The sequence below is a fragment of the Lampris incognitus genome, chromosome 9 (assembly GCF_029633865.1).
Source record: "Lampris incognitus isolate fLamInc1 chromosome 9, fLamInc1.hap2, whole genome shotgun sequence".
In the NCBI taxonomy this organism is placed as follows: Eukaryota; Metazoa; Chordata; class Actinopteri; order Lampriformes; family Lampridae; genus Lampris; species Lampris incognitus.
Window position 1 is genome coordinate 23,797,254 of NC_079219.1, and position 6,525 is coordinate 23,803,778.

The window sequence follows — 6,525 nt, forward strand, 5'->3', positions numbered from 1 at the left end:
TTTAAACTAAAATAACTGGCGGTGCCTTCAAATAAATTTAGGATATATAACAAAGATATATCACTTAGATTTTGGTTTTGTCTCTTGTCCTAATTTTTATCTATCATTTCAACAGTTATTAAACATGAATTACCTATGAGCTATGACTCAACAAAGTTTCTTTAAATGTAACGCCAAATTATGGTAGGCTATTTATTTATAGACAACAGGATTTCTCACAATCACATCACGAATAAAGACAAATAGGACTAAATCCCAAATATGAATAAACACAAAATAATATCAAATAACCTCAATCATGGCTGTTGCAGCTATAAAAGCGCTATATAAAATGCAACTTGATTGATTGATTGAATCATAGGCGCGTGCGCTTACACACACACACACACACACACACACACACACACACACACACACACACACACACACACACACACACACACACACACACACACACTCTGCAACCTATGGTAAACACACTTGTAAACCAAACCCCCGTTGCAGGCCTGAGTCATGGTTTGGGAGCGTAGAGACCTAGAAACTGTAGCGGCCGCTTCACTTGTTCACACAAGCAAAATAAAAAGCACATGCTCAGTAGTCACAGATCCAGGGAACATTTAGGGAGGGAAATAGTAGGGAGGTTAAGCGACTTTTGACTTCAAGTCATGATGCAAAGGTCCCCTTTGGTATGGAAGTACCTTAGGGCCATATAAATAAATTTATCCAAAGACACAAGTGAGATCACATTTTGTATCTGAAATGCACGCGTTTTTTTTAAATGGCCACTGACAATACACTAGAGTCTACATCTTTGCTTCTGTTATAGCTATAATGGCAAAGTTGGTGTCAAAGTGTACATTTTTGGGGTCAATGAACCCAACTAAATAGATTTCAAGGCTAAAAAACCAATAGTTTTCTCCTTACCGTGACAATTGGGGGTAAAATTTGCAAATTTTATTAAAAATGCATAATTTCAAAGTCCACTCACTGAAATAACAACTTAAAATGTTCAATATGAGTATTATCGATGCAAACCTCTGATTTGTTGTGTGGTTGGGAAAGCGGGGCCTTGAACAACTTCAGCCTGTGAGTGCTATTGGAGCTATGAATGCTTCTTCCTGTGACCCAACTCACTTGTCAACAAATGCTGTGTATATTTTCATTCCAATGTCCTTCACCTCCCTTACACTGAGTACCACATCTGGGGGCATGATGACTGATTCATCTAAGTCCAGCAGATTCCCACTATCATCCATGAAGGGATTTCCCAGGTCCTCAAAGGCATCCACCAGTGCCAGTACATCAGTCTGAAAAAAAAATTAGAATTTGTGTAACCCACTCAAAAATAATCTACAAGCAGGGTTAGATTATTTACAGTCTAATTTCTCATTTCTATGTATATTTTAATATGTTTCACCTGCATATTATTTTAACCCAGCAGAGGGCAGTAGTGGTGCTGCAGCTACAGAAACCTACCGCGTGGACACCAAGTTGGACAATATCCAGGTCACTGTATCGGACCATGGGCAGAGGTTGCTATCTCTCGAATCCCATGCCGAGACGACTAGCCAGCGCATTCACGCTCTCGAGACGTCTTGTGCTACTTTAGCCGAGGACTACGCTAAGCTAAGGGCTAAGGCTGCGGACCTGGAGGGTCGCAACCGCAGAAATAACATTAGAATTATCGGCCTACCTGAGTCAATCAAGGGCCCCCGTCCAACGACCTTTTTCTCCGACCTGATGGTTGAAGTCCTGGGCTTGGAGTTGCTGGAGTCTCCACCCGAATTTGATCGCTTGGATCGCTCTGTTCTTGTTTGTTATATTTTGTCTTTAAAAACCCAGTAAAAACATTTACAAAAAAAAGACACCCTTGACTGCCTGATGTGGGACCTCCACACCAATCTGCTCCCAGTGATTGATCACTGAATTTGCTATGTCTATGCTGAATGTTTTCAAGCGGTCATATGACACACATATTCCTTGTTTATAAATGGTTTCCACCAGATACCTACTACCAGTTTGATGGTGTAGTGTCATTGCCAGATATAGCGAAGCTGGTGTTTCCCTCTCTTTTAAGTGAACACTGCCAGTATTCTTGGATCTGCGTCTTACAGAGTTGAAAATGATTTGCTGCCCATTGTATGTTGCTGCCTGGGACTTCTCAGGTCCAGGAGGTGGCTGATCAATACCTGATCCATCAAGAAGCATGTGGAGGAACGATCTCAGCAGGGGAGGGATAGAATCAGCTTCACAGATAGTTGAGAAGGAACCTGCAAAAGCATGCTTCATGGGGAGATACTCTTGCCGGGGGATTTTGGCTGCTTTGAAAATGATGGAGACATCAGTAGATGTGTTTGTAACTGCTCCCTGCTGTTTCTTCTGGACAGATAGTCTTGACGCTTCAACTGATGTTTAGCAATTTATTCATTCACTTCTTCTTACTCCAAACACTTATTGACACTGTGAAAAACTGCAATAGAAATGATATTGATCTTATTCTCAACTCCACATACAAAATCACAATCAAACATGAAACTCTCTCGGCAGCCATGTTTCCTGTATAAGCCATGAACTGACCATGTTAGCTACGGTACAACGTTTATTTACTCTTAAAATATACAGTATTATATACCCTAGAACGTAAATACACAATAATCAAAACTTTCCCATACCGTTTCGCCCTCTGTCCAAGAACCTGGCAGCAGCCACGACCTTCTTTTCATCAAAATATTGCAGTTATTTTCTTTACAACCTTTCCTATGCACAGCGCCAGTTACTCTGCCCTCTGGCGTCTACGTTTCTAAGCTCAGCGGCCATTCCCGGTCACATGACTCCAACTCAACAAATTAAATTCACACAAATTGGAAACAATCAAAAATAAATTAAAAGTTCACATGTTATGTTAAACAACATATTATTTTTAAACATTTTATTTAGTTTTATGCAAAAACGTATTAATCAATAAAATAAAATAAAAAAAACAGTCCTGAGACTGCTACACTGCCACCAAAATTAAAATGATTTATGTCAACTATATTATTGAAAATAATGTATCAATCATGTAATTTTCCCATCTAACCATCTCAATTAACCTTCACCTCCATCAACCTTATTCTAAATGTTTAGACTTTTCCATTATGGTACTATTTCAATGACAGTTGTGATTCACTCTCAACTAATACCACTAATTTTGGAACTGGACGCTCAAGAAAAGATGGTTGTGTCACACGCTAACCTTTCCTGCCTAGATTACTTTGTCCTATTTGAAGTTTGACCTTCCTCACTAGACCATCATCATCATCGCTTGTCTCAATGATTCTGGCTAGCTTTCACTAATTTCTGGGAATATTGCCCTCCTTGACAATCACTATATCCCCTACTTGTACATTACGTCTGGGCACATGCCATGGTTGTCTGAGGCTTACGTTGGCCAGGTGTTCTTTGCGCCACCTACTCCAGAAATTTTCTGACGGGTATTGCACTCTCCGCCATCTCTTCTTGGCATACAAATCTTCTCTAACAAAATTGCCAGGAGGCGGGAGGGGAACAGAGGTCTTCATAGTGAGAGAGTGGTTAGGGGTCAACGCCTCAACACTCATGGGGTCGTTGATTGTATCTGTCGTGAGAGGACGATTGTTCACGATCGACATGGCCTCATAGAAAAATGTCCTCAGTGAGGTGTCATCTAGTCTTCTTATAGCTTGTGCCAGGACAGAGCTCATCACACTCCGGACTGTCCGTATTTGGCGCTCCCAAATGCCTCCCATGTGGCTTGCTTCGGGAACGTTCATAAGGAAGTCACATTGTTTCCTTGCAAGATAGGTTGCAATCCTCTATTCGTCTAATTCCTTTAGAGCTTTCTCTAATTCATTCTTCGCCCCGACGAAGTTCGTACCTCGGTCACATCTGATCTGTCTCACCGCTCCTCTTATTGCTATGAAGCATCTTAAAGCATTCAAGAATGCATCAGTCGTGAGATCCTCCAACATCTCAAAGTGGATCGCTCTGGAGCTTAAACATGTGAACAGACCATATCTCTTATGTTCCTTTCGACCTTGTTTTGCGTAGAAGGGGCCGAAACAGTCTATTCCGATGTATGAGAATGGTGGCGAGGGATCTACTCGATCAACAGGCAGGTCTGCCATACGTTGCTCTTCAATAGGTCCACGCACCCTTCTGCAAGTGACAATGTTTGATATGCTTGGCCACTAACTTGCTAGCACCCATTATCCAATATCCACTGGTCCTGAGCTCGTTCAGCGTTTGGCCTCGTCCTTGGTGCTGAGTTCTCTTGTGGCAGTGATCCAGGATCAGTTTGGTGACAATACCTTCCCTCGGAAGGATCACTGGATTCCTCAGCTCAAGGGATGCGGAAGACTTTCTCAACTGCTCTCCGACCGTGAGCAGTCCATCTTCAAGGATTGGATCAAGTTGGTATAACTTGCATGTTTTTGGTAATTCAGGAGATTTCTCCAACCATTTCAGCTCTTCTTCAAAGGCTTCTCTTTGTGCTCCTTTTATGAGAGCAAGAGCAGCTACTCTTCTCTCCTCCACACGAATGGGCCCTGACTTCTTCCTGCTCGACAGTCTTTGAATTCGAGCAACAGTGTTCAGGGCTGTATTCCAGTCTGAGAATCTTGACAACCTTTCAAGGAAGTTTTCTTTTTCTAAGGCGTCCGTTTTCAGGACCCTGACCTCTGGATCACCTACAAGAAGCTCTGGGGATCCGTGGTTTGTGACTATCTCTCGTTCCCATAGGAATTGAGGACTGTGAGCCAATTAGACTCGATCAGCTCTGCCACCTTGAGACCCCTAGACGCATGGTCTGCTGGATTTTGACCTGTCTCGATGTAAACCATTGACTTAGGTCTGTAGTTTCTCTTATTCTCTGGGCTCGATTGGAGACAAACACATGGAAGCGCCGGGCTTCGTTCTTGATATACCCAAGCACTACCTGTGAATCTGTCCAGTAGAATTTCTGATCTATTTTCAGATCGAGCTCTTCTCTAAGAAGGTTGCTTACTGCTGCTGAGACTGTAGCTGCAGTGAGCTCGAGACGTGGTATGGTCACAACATTGGTGGGTCCCACTCTGGCCTTACCCATGACCAGTGCACTATGCACTTGTTTGTCAGCAACAATCCTGATATATGAACATTGCCCATAACCGGTGTTGCTCGCGTCTGAGAAATGATACAGCTCGATTTTTTGGATTGTGCCAAGGTTCTCAGGGATGTAGCATCTTGGTATCTGATTATTTTGGAGATTTTCCAAGTCACGGAGCCATGCTTCCCAACTTGGCTCTAGTTCAGGGGGACAGGGTCATCCCATCCAAACCCCTTGCTTGCACATCTCTTGCAGCACCTTCTTCCCAGTCAAGATGTAGGGGGAGAGAAATCCTAGAGGGTCATAGACACTTGCGACTGTGGATAGGATTCCTCGTCATGTGGCTGCCTTTTCATTAAGGACAACATTGTAGGAGAACACATCCTTCTCTACATTCCACTTGACTCCTAGTACACTCTGCATTGGAAGTTCACTGTAGTTCAGATCTACATCCTTCACTACGCTGCCACATTCACTCTCTGGGATCACATCCAGGACTTCTCTGCTGTTAGATACAAATTTGTGTAAACGCAGTTTCCCCTTTGCACAGATTTCTTGTGCTTCCTTTATCAGCTGGATGGCTTCTCCGACTGAGTCAACACTGATAAGTCCGTCATCCACGTAGAAATGTTTCCGGATGAAACTTGCTGCCAAGGGGTAGTCCTTTTCATTGTCACAAGCGAGATGTTTCATGCCGTAATTAGCACATCCCGGAGACGATGCTGCTCCGAAGATATGTACTCGCATGCGATATACCTTGGGCTCCTCTTCAGTGTCTCCCTTGTTCCACCACAGAAACCTCATGAAGTCCCGATCTTCTGGGTGGACATGGAAGCGGTGAAACATTTTCTCCACATCACAAGTTGATTGCAATTTGATGCTCGCGAAATCGACACAGCACCCCAGTCAGAGTGTTAGTTAGATCCGGTCCTGTGAGCAGGTGATCACTGAGAGAGGTGCCTGCGAATTTGGCTGAGCAGTCAAATACGACTCTAATCTTTTCGGGCTTCCTTGGGTGGTACACCCCGGGGTGTGGGATGTACCATGTATTGCCCTCCCTTGGTGAGACATTTGCTTCTTCTGCATCACCATCCTTGAACACACCGTCCAAGAATTTCACGTAATCCTCCTTGTACTTCGGATTTTTCTCCAATTTTCTTTTGAGATGCTTTACTCTGATTATAGCGAGCTGCTTGTTGTTTGGAAGCTGAGGACGCTGTCTGAAGGGTAGAGGCGTCTCCAGATGTCCTTCCTCATTTTTATGTATTTTCCCATTTAGGTGTTGTAGAAACTGAATATCTTCTTGGGACATGTTCTTCTCTCTGGGGTTTTTGTCCAGAAAATCTGTTTCCAACACCTTAATTGCAGACACAGGCGTGACAGGTGGAAGTTCTTTCACCGCGACAAGATGGCAGAATCCT